At 43.9% G+C, this 15504-nt stretch overlaps 1 protein-coding gene across 6 annotated transcripts in view; it reads left to right on the top strand.

Annotated features, from left to right (window-relative positions):
* The window catches only part of IGSF11 (immunoglobulin superfamily member 11), a 140439-nt gene that overhangs the window by 117128 nt on the left and 7807 nt on the right, over positions 1–15504 (top strand). The window lies entirely within an intron of this gene.

Here is a 15504-nt window from a genome sequence, read left to right as displayed (position 1 = left end):
TCGCAGAAGGCAAGGAAAGCAGGTTGGGTGAATACTGTCGAAGCAAATTCAGGCTTATTATTCAAACAGATGTTCATGAATATATTTTGCCATACTTGCAGACTTTTATTTGTAATCTGACTTGATGGGCACATGAGTTTAAAAGTAGAAGACTGAATTTATGGAAGGAGAGATGATTTGGAAGTTGAACTACCAAGCGAGAGAGTGAGAGTTCATGCCTGGCTCTGCACAAGCATAGGCACATCACCTGGGCTTATTGCTCCTTGCCTCCCCTGGGTCCCAGGGGTGCTCAGATCCTGCTGAGAGAACACATCAGCATCCTGAGCAGGACTATTTGTGTGCTGACTTGTCTGTTCATTCATAATTGTTGTTTTCTTTGTTTTATACTGTTGCCAAGTATAGTGGAAATTTGCTACTTTTTAATCCTCCTGCCTTATCACTCCCCTGCCCCCAAGTCAGGGCTCTCCTCCTTTACTCTTCTGCTTTCTCAGCTTCCACGGGAAGCTGTCAAAACCTTTCTTGGTGGCACTTCTGTGAAACCAGGTCTCTGTGAACTTTTGGTGATACAATGACTTCACTGCCTGGTGCACAAGAGGAGAATCTGGGAAAGAAGCCAAAGCATGATTCTACTACAGTGATTATTATTATTTCCATTAGCAAGTATGGCAGGAAAAGTTATGATAAACAAGGGAGAGATAAGTGCGATTTGTAGGTGTTTAAACCCTTCTGTGCATTTTTTAAAAAAATTTGTTTCTTTTTCTCCCTGAATACAAGCACTGATTTAAAGCTAGGAGTAAATTGCTTCATTTTTACCCAGAGCCTGGTGATAATAGGGGTGCCCACGTGTGGGGTAGCGTAGCCTATTCATTCTCACACAGTACCTATCACACAGCAGGTAGCAGCCCTGACTGCAGATGAGATGTCCTCTCCTCTGACAGCATCTGGAGGGTCAGAGAGGCACCAGCACCTCCCTGAGGGGGACAGTCCCTGTGAGGAACGCTGAGCTCCAGGATAGCTTGGATTAATGGAGACGAGAGATCTCTGAAGGCTGCTCTTAGAATATCAGGTTTATTAGGGATGGAGAAAGGGCTTGCTTGGAGCTGCCAGACGCAGCACGTGGCAAGGCTTGAGGGGATGCGGGAGGGGAGAGACAAGGGGTAGAGAGGATGCTCTAGGAGAGGGTGGAAGTTCCAAGGGGGTGGGGGTTCCAAGAAAGGGGAAGTTCCAAGAGGGTGGAGGTTCCAAGAGAGCTTCTGGCTCCTCAGGGACCCCTTATCAGAGGGCTTCAAGGTGGGCTGGAACAAGACTTGGGCCAATGGGGTCACAGACACCTGATGTTTCAGGGGAGGGTTACAGGTGTGGGGTGACCCATACATTTTGGGGGTGAGATAGAACAGTCCATTTGACCTTTGGACCTGTCTGTAGGTAAGGGCATTGTCCAGCCAGAAAGGGGATTGCCTTCATCCTGGCTGTACTACTGTAAATCTTTTGCTGGCTGCCCGTGCAGCTTCCTCACCCAGGAGGTGCGTGGGCATCACTCACCTCAGCTGGCACCATGGTTCATCTGGCGTGGACCCAGCTGGCTGCAGGTGAAGGCATCCTCCTGAGGATGGGCTCAGGTGGAGAATTTGGACAGCAACGAGCCTGAGAGTGCAGAAATGAGCGTAGGAGAGAGGTTGTTTTGTGATGGTGACTGCTAGCATAAGTGTGCTGAGGCAGCTGTTAAAAACAGTGATGCTGAAAGAGAAAGTTTTACCCCTTGTGGTAAACGATGTGGCAGCACAGACTTTAGAGAAGGAAACCTACTGCTCAGCCTCCTGCAGAGCTGTAAGGCAGCAGCTGGTAAGAGAGCCGTGGCTCCAAAAATACTTGTGGAAAATGCAACACTTCTGCACATGCTGACTGGTCCCTTGGTTCCCCCTTTGGGCAAACAAAGAGGAGCACAAAAAAGTAAGTAAAATTGAGGGTTCAGCCTTTTCCAGCCCTTGGGAACCACAAGTAGGTTTCTCCGAGTTTTAAGGATACCTGGGGAGAGCAGTGAGTACCTCTCTTGGCTTCAAGAGAAAAGAAAGAGTTTGGGGAGACTTCTTTATGCAGAGTAGCATTGATCTGAGATTTTAATAATGCAGTGCACTTGTAAGTGTTCCAAACGGTGAGATTTTTGAATTAATTTTTAATCCATGGTTTAACATTAAAGATTAACATGTGTTTCAAATTTCAGAAAGGGATTTCACCCCTGAAAGGCTAAGACTTTCTTCAGTGGCTTCTTAGGGTTTTGTTCTATTTTACTTTTTTTTTTTTTCCTTTTTCTCCCTTCTGGGTATATAAAATATTAAAAAAAACCAAAAAAAACCCAAACCAACAAAAAACCCCCAACAAACAGCACACAAAAATAACCCCAAAAACAAAGGAAAGGGAAAACCCAACACACAGGCTGTAGTTGGGGAATTTTGAACTTGTTGTTAAACCAGTGTCCAATCGGACTCTTTCATATTAATGCTGCTCTGTGTGCTTTTAGACTTGTCAGGAGAAACAACATCTGTGAAAAACTGAGCCAGCTGTGCAGAAAAAAACGTTAGATCAGAGCAGTTGTGTACTTTGCTACTTGGGCATAAGCAACTTCTTGCATCTGTTACAGAGGGAAAATTTGCAAAATGTTTTCCTGAGACTTTTACTCTAAAAGACAAGGGAAGCATGTAGCAGTTTTAGGTTTGCAAAAGTTAGCAGCTGTTATAAAAGGGAATTCAGGACATCATGGGAAGGGAAGAAGAGAGGGCAAGCATAAAATCAGATGGCACTGTGAGGCTTGGTCATCCAGGGTTGACTCTTAGATCTTGGCATCAGAAAATAAGTTGGTAAGGAGGAGGTGGATTGTCAGGTACAGTAGCAGCAGCATCTGCATTCCCAAAGTCCCCTTTCTGCATTGCAAGCATGTTATGATTGTACTCTGTGTTTTTTGAAAAGCTCCTCAAGGGGTTTGGAGCATTTTATAAGCATTTGATAGTTCCTTGAGGGTGCCTGCTTTGTGCCTCCCAGCCTGGAATGCTTTGGGCCAGGGCTGCTTGCAGAAAATATTTGCTTGTAGAATCATGTTGGCCTCCAATGGAGCTGAACATAGTGAACCTTCTTGGTTATTCTTTTTTCTCCTTGATAAGATGTGTGTGTGTGTTAATTTGAAATCAATACTAATACTTAGTACAGTGGTGGAGAGAGTGATTAATAGGCAGAGCAAGGCCCATGAATCAGGTTCTTCAGTCCTGTTCCTGTCTCACCATTGACTTGCTGCATGGTGTTCGGCTGAGTTATACCCTTGCTCCATCTTGGTTTTCCTCACTGCAAAATGGAGACTCTGCATTCCTTCCTGGCATATTTTAGAGCTATCAGTGCAACTTTCTGCATTTGAGTTTTTCAGCATGATGCTGTGTACACGACTAGAATGCCGGGAGGGCTGGCACTGGCTGGAGGGGAAAGTGCAGAGCATTTGGGAAAAATCAGGCTCAGTGATCTTAGCTTGGATGCTTAGAGCTGCAGATGCTTCAGCTCTGGGTACACAATGAGCAGGGAGAGGCTCTCAGCTCTGGGATGTGTTTCTCTTTGCACCCTGTGCTGGCACATGCCAAAAGGACACATAGCAGATGGACAGCAGATTTGTATTAATCTGGCTGTGTACATTTCATCTGTTGGTCCTGTTTCTGACATTCAGTGTGGGAATGATTATCCCAAATGCCTGGAGTGTTGGGAACTTATTTATAGTCAGTAACTCTTGCAGCAGAGCTTTGGGTTTTGGTGCAGGCAGGTTGGAAAGATTGCATTTGCAGAGGGCAGGGAGCATGGGGTGACTCTCCTTCAGGGAAAGGACTGCCAGACGTGTTGCTGTGGCTTTTGTGTGGAAATCTCTGTGCCTGACACTCTCCCCTTGAGCCACATGGGGACCAAACTTCACATGGAAACATCTACAGCTCCAGCACTCTGGGTGCACCCATGAGAAGGTTGTGATGTAGCTAAAGCAAGTAACAAACTGGATATTTATTGCAGGGAAGTCCTAATGTACCCTCTCTGTCTCATTTCACATCACAGTGAGAGATCAGGTCTTGTAATGGAAGGACCAAAAATCAGGGTAAATTTCCACTGGGAAAACAGACTATTCACATGATGTTGAAAGGCCATAGCATATTAAGTATGCATGTGTGTATTCACTGCACTGGTTCTGCACAAAATTATGCAAAGTCAGAATTTATGTAATATCTAAATATATGGCAAAAGTTTAAATGCATTGAAATAAAGTGTTCTTACCTTATTGAACTGAAGTGTGCCAATAATACTATAATTAAATGGGGAAGTCAAAGCAATTCATTTTGTCTTCACTCACTGAAAATGTCATCAAAGCTGATAGTCCTACAACCTATTTTGATTTTAATGAAAACTCTTCTTTTCCCAGTGGAAAATTGTCCTTTTACAACCTCTTTTAGACAGCTCAACTCATAATCTGAAACATTCAATTATTGACCTGACATTTGCCAGAGCAAAAGACAAATTTGGGTTTTCCTTTCTTTCCAATTTATATGAAAAAGTGCCTGCTTTTTTTTTTTTTTTTTTTTTTTTTTGGTAATTTCATTCTGTTTGGTTGTTTTTAATGATTTTAATAATTTTAAATCCAAAGTAGTTTGGGATTAATGAAGTTTAAGATATGGAAGTCTAATGTCTTTGAATATGCCCATGTAGACTAGTTTCAATCCGACTACTTTGAGAGACTTTGCTTTAATCAGTTTTGTTTGGAGACAGGGAAGTTTCATGGTGATTTTCCACATTCTTAAGCCTTAAAGGCTCTCTCTCCTATGAACAAGCTACAGGAGTATTTTTTAAACCCCAGTTTGTCAAGCTACTTAAACATGTGCCTAATTTTTAAACATATATTTTCAAATATATTTCCACTGACCTACCTGCCTTTAGTGGAATTTCTAGGACATATCAAATGCACCCAGGCATCAGTGTCTGGCTGAGCAGCCCTGGCTCCAGGTGGGCTCCTGTTGGCCATGCAGGTGACAACTTTGGTGAAGCAGGACTCAGTCAGGTCACAGAGCAGGAAAATTGTTAAGGGACCTCAAAGTTGTGGTGAACAACAAACTTTGGCCAAGTATCCTTCTACTTGCAAACCTTGTGCACTCCATAGGATGAGTGCATTTCATACAGAGGACACAAAATGGGTGTGGAAAGCAGATAGCCAACTTTTTGGCATTGCCTCAGCCAAAATTTACTGTTGTCTGGACCAGATCCTTTAAGAATTTGATACTCATCCTGGTGACAATCCCTTCTAACCTCAAGGAAAGTGGGATTAGCCTATGTTTTTCCTCTCAGAAAGGGCTTGGGAGGTTGATTTCTTGGGGATTGCTTTTATTTTAATATATTTAAATATTTTAAATTATATGATTCAAATATTTTAAATATTTAATTTTATTTTGTTTTGTCTTAGGCACCCCTTTTTTAAGGGGTGACCCCACCATAATCCCCCACAGGCCAACATAAGCAAGTCCCCAGGTCTTCACCCAGCCTGTGTTTAACAGGGTGAGCCCTGTGCCTTTTTTGTTCATCAGCCTCTGCTCTTCCTCCTTTTGGAGGAAGGTGGACATAGCTCTTGATGCTTTGGGTACAAGCAGTTGGATGAACCATAGCTGGGATATTTGCACTGGAGTTTGGCCTAAGGATGGTTGTCTGGCAGCTGCATTTCCCCACCACATGAGCTGTATATTCCAGCCTGCCCACCCATTCATCCTGCCTTCCCCTGTGCCAGCTCCCTTCACTGGACTTTAATCTTATTCCTTCTGGGCTCTGTCCTTCCCGCTCAATATACCACTGAATATATTTAAACCTTGAGTTGTTTTCCCTTATTAAGCAGTTTATCACTGTTGCAATATTTTTTGTATTTTTTTTTTCTTTTAGCCAGGAGAGAAGGAAGAACTTTATTCTTTTGACCATAAATCATTTACAAAGCTGCTGGGCTGTTAATGTATTTTTTATGTCTTGGCAAACAAAAAATAGAAGTGAGTGTCTTAGTAAAGCTTTGCCAACCTGTTTTAATTTCAGCTTCCTAACCCTGACTCTCTGTTCCCCAGTCTTGGGAGCAGGTACATTTCTCTTGCAGAGGCACCAGTGGATACTTTCTCCCCAAGGAGACCACGTTGCTGTGTCAGCAGTGGCACGTGCTGTTGCCTGCTCTTGGCACTGATCTGCATCATGACACATCTCTGCTGACTGGGCTGTGCTGGGAGAATACTAGCAAAGAAAGGGGATCAGGGAGGGTGGGAACTCAAGCCTATTTCTGCTTTTAGATCCTGGCAAGAGCTCTAATCAGATGCCCACTCTGGGGTAAGCCATGCTACATGCAACTCTCAATTCATCCCATGCAGCCTCAACCTGTACTTTTCTTGCGTGGGCTCAGGTGTGGTTACAGATACTCACAGGGATGCTTGAGGATGCTTTCAGAGATGAGGGCTGGCCATAATGGAGCTTCCCAAATGTTAAGAGCTGTCTTCAGTGATGTTTTGCAACCTGCTTCAGGAAAATAAGGCAAATGCATACCTTCACTGCTCTATGTCAGCTCTGTGCATTTCCCCTCTTTCAGGAAACATAGACACCAATCTTTGTGTAAAAGGTGAATTTTCATTTTTGGTGTGCTGTGACAAGCAGTAAGATAATTAAGAGGAGGGATATGGGAGGTTTATGTTGGCATCCCAGCTAGATGAATGGGTAAGTCTGCAGCTCAGAGCTGTTGCTGCAGGCTTTTTGCAAACTCAAGCTGAGCTTCTTACCTTAAATGTACTTGTAGGAACATTTGATAAGCTTTCATCCCCAAGTCACTTCAGCTAAAGTAACTGGCTGTGGTCATTTAAAATGTTCCCATTCCTAGACATGCATTACTGTAGGATGATGCCCCTGCTGTAGCAGTGAGCAGAACAGAACAGTGTGTCTGCAATGCAGCTTTCCCTTCTCACAGCAAAGGATGTTAGAATGTCCCCACACCTTCCTCAGCAGGTTATGTTAATGCCTAGCTGTGAGGTAGAGGCACTGCTTCTTTTCAGCTTTGGCTGGCTTTGGGGCAATAACCTTGTGTTAAGCAACAAGGCAAACAGCAGAGCATGACAACATCTTAAGTTACTGCAGCAGGATTCCCCAGAGCTGATCTATCACAGGAGTAGGGGGATGAAGGGAAAGGAACTGTGTTTTCCAAGTCTTGGTTTTGTAAAATACTAAGAATAGGGAAATAACTTTCTGTGCCCAGTTAAACTTTTGCTTTCCTCCTTGTCTGTGCCTGGTATTTGGAAAATAGCATTTCAAGCATCTCTGAAGGACCTGAGGAGAGGGAAATGACTGGCTTCCTGTTCCAAGGACACACCACTTCATTTGTACCTTGGGTATCCTGCCTTGTGTGGCCTTCATCTCTCTTCTGTAGACAGACTGCCTGCTCCTGATTTGCCCACCTGAGTCCCAGGGTATGAGTCATTGATGACTGATTCTAAGCACAGCCAGGGATGGACAAAATTGACACCAAATGGTCCTACAGAGTGGGCTGAATTAGCCTTACCCATCTCAATAAGTGGCCTTAGCCACTCTCAATTTAGGGGAGAAATGAGTGAGCTCTTTCAGTTCCTCTTCCCCCCTGAGTCCCCTCTGGCCTTGCTCATCTGCTATAGCAAAAAACACCCCAACCTCCGAAGTGCAGCTGCTCCTTGAGTCCTCTGCAAATGCTGTGAATTCAAGGACTGCCAGCTCAGAGTGCAGCAGTTTCTGTTTCCAGCCAGTGCCGCATGCATCAGAGGGAAGTGTTAAAATTTCCCATAATGTACTTAATAGTGCAACACTATACTATGGAAAGGGGATTAATGCATGCCCAGAGCACAGCCATTGATTAGTTTCATCCTAGCTAATGTCATTGTAGATGCTATTTTTGTTCCTATCAATGTTCCTTTGTATTTTTATAATTTTGCTATAATACAATGCAGTTGTTTTTCTGCCTCTAACTTGCACACATATTGCCTTCAAGGCAGCAGAGACAGATGCAAGGCATCCATCCCAGCTTGCTGGAGCTGCAAAGGTGGCAGCTCTCCCAGTAGCTTCAGCAAGGCTTGATAGAAGCACATAAGAGAAGCCTGTACTGGGATCACAGCAGGAGTCCAAAACTGGGAAGGACCATTTGGGTCATCAGCTCAATGAAGCTGCATCTCTAAACCAGATTTGGGTTCTTGTTCCCTCTTAGAACATGCCAACAAGCTGCTCTAACACTATATTCTTCTCACTGTTCAAAAACTTCTGCATTTCAAGTCTGTGCCTAATTAAACAGAAGCATTAAGATCTATTGGAAAAACACTGTTCAGGCGCTCAGGGAGTTTAACATCACGTGAACCCTATCTGGAGAGCACAGCCCCTCTCAATTTCCCTGGCAGGTTTGATACTCAGCAGTTCAGCAAATCAAACTCTTGAGGTCTAAACCTGAGCACATGAGGATCTCACACTAATGGGGACCCTCTGAAGATACCTGAAGCTGTCTGGCTTGCTCAGCAGGATCCAGGGAGTTTGTGCCAGAAACAGGGAAGGAATCAAATTCCTCAGTATGTCATGAGAGCCCCTTTCATACCCCTGGAAGAGCTAATCCAGCTCCTCTGACAAGGACATGGAAGGGAACTAACACCGTTCTAGAAGTATGTGCAGCTGAAAGCTTTTCTGAAAGCTTTTAACTTTTTTTTTTTTTTTTGGTCATAGAGTCCATTCTTTGTCCTGTCTATGGCTGCAGACTGGGGAGGTCAGCACAGGGAGATATGCTCTATCTCAGTCAGTCATCCCAATCAGTCAGTTGTTGGAAATCTTCCTCCCAACTGGCCTGCAGAGAAAGACTTATTTCCAAAAGAGAAGATGGCAGGGGTGGTAGTGACTGCTGCTCACTCGTCAGCAGCTGAGGCCAGAGTGGAGTGGGTCATCAGGAATTCTCCCCTGTTAGTTTTCTCTCTAGTTCAGATGAGGTTATAATTGGTAAGGAAGAAGGGTCAGTGTGATCAGCACAGTTTCAGAGGTACTGAACAGCTACTCCAGTTCTTGGCAAGAAGCACTGCAGGGCTCAACTTCAAGACCCTGACACTGTTTTCTCCCTGGATTAGTGTCTGCTAGCCTGTGTATCCCACAGGTTGGGCAGCAATATTACTCTTACTAGAGTAAAATGGGTCTTTTCACTTGGGAGGCTCTATGCTGGGGTGATGACTTGTTACCACGAGCTGTATCTGATGGCTTCTCCAGGGATAAAGGTGCCTATTGGCCTGCATTTAACAGGAATACTAACACTCGAAACACCTCAGAGGAAAAGTTAGCGTCATAGTTTTAATACCTGTTTTACAGAGACCTTGCTCTAAACCATAATAGATGGAATGGTTTTCCTGCTGTTAGTTCCAGTCTATCCTGCAGAACCAGCAAATATAGGAGGGGAAGTGTTGGAAATTATTTTATACACTGTTCCATTGTCCCTCACAGGTTACTATCCCATTGCTAGACCTGTCAGCCACTTGTATAACATGTGCCCTCAAACTGGGGCACAGAAGCAATCCCCCTATGAATGTCTGGAGCAAACTTTGCTCTCTTGCTGTGAGCTGGCAGGGGGGCTATTGTTTGCTGGAGCCCTTCTTTCCTCACTCCATTACTCCCATTATTATTGTTCCAAGGAGGTTTCTACCAAGCATCCTTCCCAGGAAAATTTGTGCTAGGCCACCTTGGACCAAGGATGCAGTCTGCTATGACAGTGTGAATCTGTCCCAAATGCCTACCCTGCAGAATGACTTTGTAGCCTGGAAGTTTTTCCATGGTACAATTTCCTTAGTGAACTAGAAATAGTCTAGCTGGGCATAAATTCAGATCTGTGCTCCATTGCAGTGCTGGGTGATGTTGGTTCCCCAAGCAGGGTGGAGTCTACTGCAGGCTGCCTCCAGACACTGGGGTGGGTAAATACTGTGTTTGGTTAGATGGACCCTGAGGTAGTAAGTGTACCATGTCCAGAATGAAGCAGGACACACAGTCCCTGGTGAGAATGGGCAAGACCAGTATTCAAGCATCTTGTTGACCAGCCAGTTTGGATGCTGTCATGTCATGCTTGATAACTTCAATGTTTTCTGTGTTTGGAACTGCAAGCCAGGCTCCTTCAGGGGCTTTTGAGTGTTTGCTGCAGAGGCAGGTCCTATGGCAGGTGTACTGCCTGCATGTGTTCCTGTCTCCTCCTGCTGTGAGTCACTTTTTCCTGGGTTGTAGGTTTTGCTGCTGTTCAGTCTGCTGGGTTGGCAGTGTACCTCAGCTCATCGGGATGGGAGACATTTCTCTTCTTTAGCACAGGGGTTAGCTTTGGTCCAGACTCAGAGATGTGAGGCAGGCAAAAGGCACAGCAACTTGTATTTTCCTTTCATCTCACGAAAAAGACTGCTCTGCAGTTTCTCCCTCCATTGCCTGCAGTTGCCAGATGGAACACTGTGCTTCTACCCTATTCTTAAAACTTCTGTGTGACCTCATCTTTGCCTCTGTAACAAGGGACCCAAAATGTCATACTGCCAAAGGAATCCTCCCCAGCATGTGGCAACAGGATTGATAATTGTGCTGGGACAGGCAGGAGCCATTCGAGTAATTCCTTGGGTTTCAGATGCAAGCTGAATCAGCTTGAAGCGTTATTCTCATTTTCTCCACAGTGACACACACTCCTGCACATTTTCCCTTGAGGTCTGGAGATGCAGAATGCAGCTGAGGGTTTCTTACATCCCTTTCACACCTTCTTCCCTCCTTCCTCCTCTGGCCATTTGCTTCCCTGGCTTGCCAGCACTGCAGAGTGGGCTTTTACTTTGGTCTCTACCTTTGGGTATCAGGAGTTTGCTGATAGCAAGTGCCAAAAGCTGCTGATTATACTGGTGCTCTCTGGAAGAAAGGTGTGGCAGTGAGTGGGAGCTGGGAACATTTTTCTACCAACGTAGAATGAGTCAAAATGCTTAGATTTACCCATGTCTTTCAGGTTCACTGTATCTGGTATATTCTGAAAGCTCTGTGAAGCTTGCAACCCCTCTAGGGCAGCTAGAAAATGTGGCAGCATCTGACTCCTCCTTACACTCACCAGGGAGGGCAATGTGTGCTGTGGGACTGTGTCCTATGTGCTTGTGCCATGATGTATGAATTACCTACATAGACTCCTTCATGCATACCAGGGAGGGAGCTGAGGTGCTACTTGGAAAAGCAGCAGCAGCAGTGAGCCATCAAAAATGAAATCAGTTCTGTTGCCAGAATAATTACTTGCTCCTAAAAATGTGAAGAAATTCCAAAAGAGCCTCTGCAGCCAACACATTCTTCTGCTGACTGGTTTGCTGGTAGGGGACAGAAAAATGGAGCATCCCTTCTAATTAGTGATGGGAGCTTGCTGCTTCAGGATCAAAGGAGAACGCTGTTTGCTGAATCAAGCTAAGATCAAAGTGTCCTGTGTACAGGAAGGGCCCATTCCTCTTTCTGCTGACAGTGGTGTACCCTGCTCATCCTCTGGGCATGCTGCTTACAGGGCTGCTTAATTACTAAGTAAGGAGGAGACTGCAGTCACAAGAGAGGGTGAAATGGCCATTGTAATCCAATTCTGAGAGATGATTTCGTGGTGATCGATTCTTTGTCTCTCTGAAGTCATTAAACTTCTGAATGCTTAGAAAATACCTGGATTGTGTAACTTTGCAGAAGGAGACTTCTTACAATATCCTTTGCTTGATTTTCTGACCTCTTATGTGTAATTTGACTCAGTAGGCTGTGTGTGCATATATCTATATTTGCATTTATATCTACTCCAGGGACTTGAAGTCCTCATTCCTTAGGCTGCACATTGAAAAATCCTTATTCCAATAGATATGCTAAATTGGAAATCTTTTTTTCCCTCTCTCTTCTGCCTCCCTCCTCTTGCATTAATACAAACCCATATTTTTGCAATGCCTAATTTGAAATGTTTAAACACAAATCATTTGGTTGAATTTTCCTAGTAGGTGTCACCCTTGGCATACAGGTTTTTAAGTGTATGTGACTGTGTGGATCCATCTGTGTTTTGGGCCATGACTGTTAGTGTGGAAGAATGAAGTCACAAAAATACCTGCATAGATGGACAAGTGCATATGTAAATGTTACATTTTTTAGTAGTCTTGAGATGGTGCAGCTTCTGAAAAGGTTTTGATCTTTTCTCTTTAGGCTGTCTCACTGGGAAAAGAGCCATCTTATAATACTGCCAACCCAGTACTGTGCTAACACACCACCCTACCTCCCTGTTCATGCTGCTGGAAGAAGCCTTTGCCTACATCTTCTCTTGCCTTGTTCAGTCTTTCTTGTCAGAAGTGGCTCTGTTTTCTCCAGCTGTAGCCCTGCAGGTGCCACTCAGCATAACAAAATGAGCCTTTAAGTGACACCTGCCTTGTGCACCAAAAGAGCCAAAAAAAGGGACAAAGAGCAGTTGGCATGCCCTGGGCTGCCTGGGGTAAAGGCAATCTGAGGAGCTGTATTGCCTGGTGGCTTAACAAGGCAGAGATAGGACAGTGTGGTGTGTGTGGGGGTGCTCATCTTGCAGCCAGGTTCAAACCTTGACAAGAAAAATGAATGGAGACCTCAACTCCTCCTTAGTGCTTCCCTGCACCATGGCATTCAAATTAAAAGGGATGCTGTGTTGCCTTGAAAGGAAAAGGAGATAATGTGGGCTGTAGGGTGTTGCAGCATAAGAGTGGGGTACTGGCAGGGAAAAGGGAATGTGTGTTTCCTTTCATTTTTAAAATTGCTCATGAATATATTGGAAAATTTTCAAATGTAGCAAAAAAATATTTTTACGGTGAATAAATTATGCATGTTCTATTTTAGTGTTTTCATTATTCTTCAGGATGTTTACAATCAACTAATAATAAATATTAGGAGTAGGAAGAGGGTGATTAGACATGAAAATCTCATCATCTTGATGACTGAATGATTGATGTAACTAATCCTGCAAAGCAAACTGAAAGTCTAACTTTTCCAGTAAATTGGAACACTCACACTTAAGTGAGTGTTCTTACTTTTAAGAAGTGTACTTCTTACACTTACTTTTCTGAATGACAAGAATTTGAATATGTGGGTTTTTCATGGAACAGAAAGTGGAAGGGATAAGGAATGAGGCTGAAAAACACATAGTGCTGTTCCAAATTGGATGAGTAGTTTCTTTTCCTCTCATGGAGAAGATCTCATTAAATCCATGCTGAACATAACAGAAGAACTTCCCGCACCACGTTGGAGAGAGAGCTCAATCCAATAGATGTTCAAATCATTGTGACTCCCTGTACACTGGTTAGCACATGGATGATGCTAGACTAGTCATGGCAAGATAGCCTTCAAATTTCAGCCTGTGGAAAAGACAATTCCTTGTTGGAGTCACATTCAGCAAGAGAGATCTCCAAAGTTGACATGGATCCCTTCTGGGCTTTGGGCTACTGCCACTGCCTGGCCAGCCGTAAGAAAATGAGGAGTCCAAATCCATTCCCAGCCTGTTGCCCACAGACACAGCTGGAAGGCAGATGCCTTGTGATAAAGGTGATGCTTATTACTGGCTCTTCAAGTTATTTACTTCTGCTTGCTACTGACAGACTTGCCTAGGAGATTGATGGATTAAGCTTCCACCAGCTGTTTCTCATCCAGCCACCTAATTCTCTGAGATGTTAGCATTGGAGATTAACTGTTTCCTTAGGAGTTTCCAAAACGTTCCATGTTTTAAGTATGACCCAAGACAATGAGGAAAGTCAGACTCGGGATGCTTTTTTCCCACAAAGAAAGAAACTTGTGAGCTTCACTTGAAGAGGTTAAGGTGAAATTTTGTCTGACAATGTCCTAAATAATTTCTGAGCCTCCCTGAATTACTCAGGGCTTTAAAGGTAGGAGATGTGGAGAAAGGAATGGAAGTTTGGAGGAGGTGGCTGAGTATTTGCCAAGTCCTGGAGTACTGCAACTCTGGAGCAGTCAGTTCAAACACCAAAACACATGGAAGGCTGTGCAGGTGCTAGAATCTTTGGATTTGTAGCATCCGAAGCTCACCATCTCCAGGCTCTGGTGCTGCATTTCTACCTTAGGCAGCCTGGGAGGGATCTCAGCAGACAAGCATGTGGGGACACTCACCTTTTCCTCAGACTGTTTGATATCTTAGTAGTTCAGATAGAAAACTATTCTCATAAAGCATTTCACCTTCAGCAAAGCACTGTCTCTTGGCAGAAAATAGAAATTTTGCAGGCAGCCCTTCCTGGATTCAGCATAGACTCATAGTAACCTTCCTGGGTGGTCTGCAGACAGCACCTGAATGTTAGCAGTATTCTGCTGTTGGCTTGGAGCTTGAAAACTCCTTCTCTTCTTCTCTAGCACTCTTCTACATGCTTTGAACAAGAAAATGGTGAGCTATCATGCAGAGACATAGCTTTTTTGTAGTCGATATTTTGATTTTGTAGGGAAAAATGGTTTAAAGCATTTTAGGGCTACTCAAAGGGGCGGAGGAGACCCCTTGGTTAGTTTCATTTGACAAGGTTTTGGTGGTAGGAACAGAGGTATTTCCCTGTGTAACTTGCAGTCTTAAAATGGCAGCCTTGAGCTGCTGTACTGAGAAGCTGGGGCTTATCGGGCTTTTGTCTTTGTCCATGTATGTGGAATGCTAAGAAGTGAAAGGTGGAAATTCAGGAAAATAAATGAGATTTGATGAGATCCTTCATTAGCAATAGTAATTTTTCATCAGCTAAACAGAAATGACTGGACTGGAAAATATTTCAAATTTTAACCCTTTAGATTAAAAATATTTTTAAAATACTTCTGGGCTTGCTGTACTTTAGGAAACATAAAATTGGGAGGAGAGCTGTGTATCTTGGTTAATATTACAGTTTCTTTTTCTCATTCCCTGATGTTTGGTATCATTAAGATTGATGGGTTTGAAAACATATCTCTTTCTCTTAGATACAGTTTGGTTGTTCTTGTAACCCTTTGCCTGTTGTCAAAAAAATCACTGCTGTTTTGAGAGGCTCTGAAACTAGAGTGCCCTCATGTAAAAGGACCACATATGTACATTTGTCTGTAAAAAATGTCTGCATGAGAGCAGAGTGATCTGTGAGGAATGAATATAATTCCTTTTAGATTGATGTAGTAGGGTACAGTTGTGCAGGAATGTGTGGGAATCCAGGACTTCCCTCTGGCTGCCCTGGAAGGCCTGGGACTCTGGCAGGGGGTCAGGAACCCCCTGTACAGAGCCCCCAGAGACACTGTCTGTGATCTCTGTCCATGGAAAAGAGTTTTCAATCTTACAGGATGAATTACCAGCTCTGAGTGTTTGATACAAGTAATAATTAAGTGTGGCACGGGTGCAAAAGTAAAATTTTAGGATTCTAGATTAGGGGTCCAAAGGGCACAAGATGGAGGAAATTGGGTGTGTCTTGTCCTTTTCCTCCTTCTTCATGCCCTCCATGTTTCACTGTAGTGTTG

Source organism: Lonchura striata, chromosome 1 (genome assembly GCF_050655825.1).
Source record: "Lonchura striata isolate lonStrDom1 chromosome 1, ASM5065582v1, whole genome shotgun sequence".
Lineage (NCBI taxonomy): Eukaryota > Metazoa > Chordata > Aves > Passeriformes > Estrildidae > Lonchura > Lonchura striata.
This window is presented reverse-complemented; position numbering and strand designations above follow the sequence as displayed.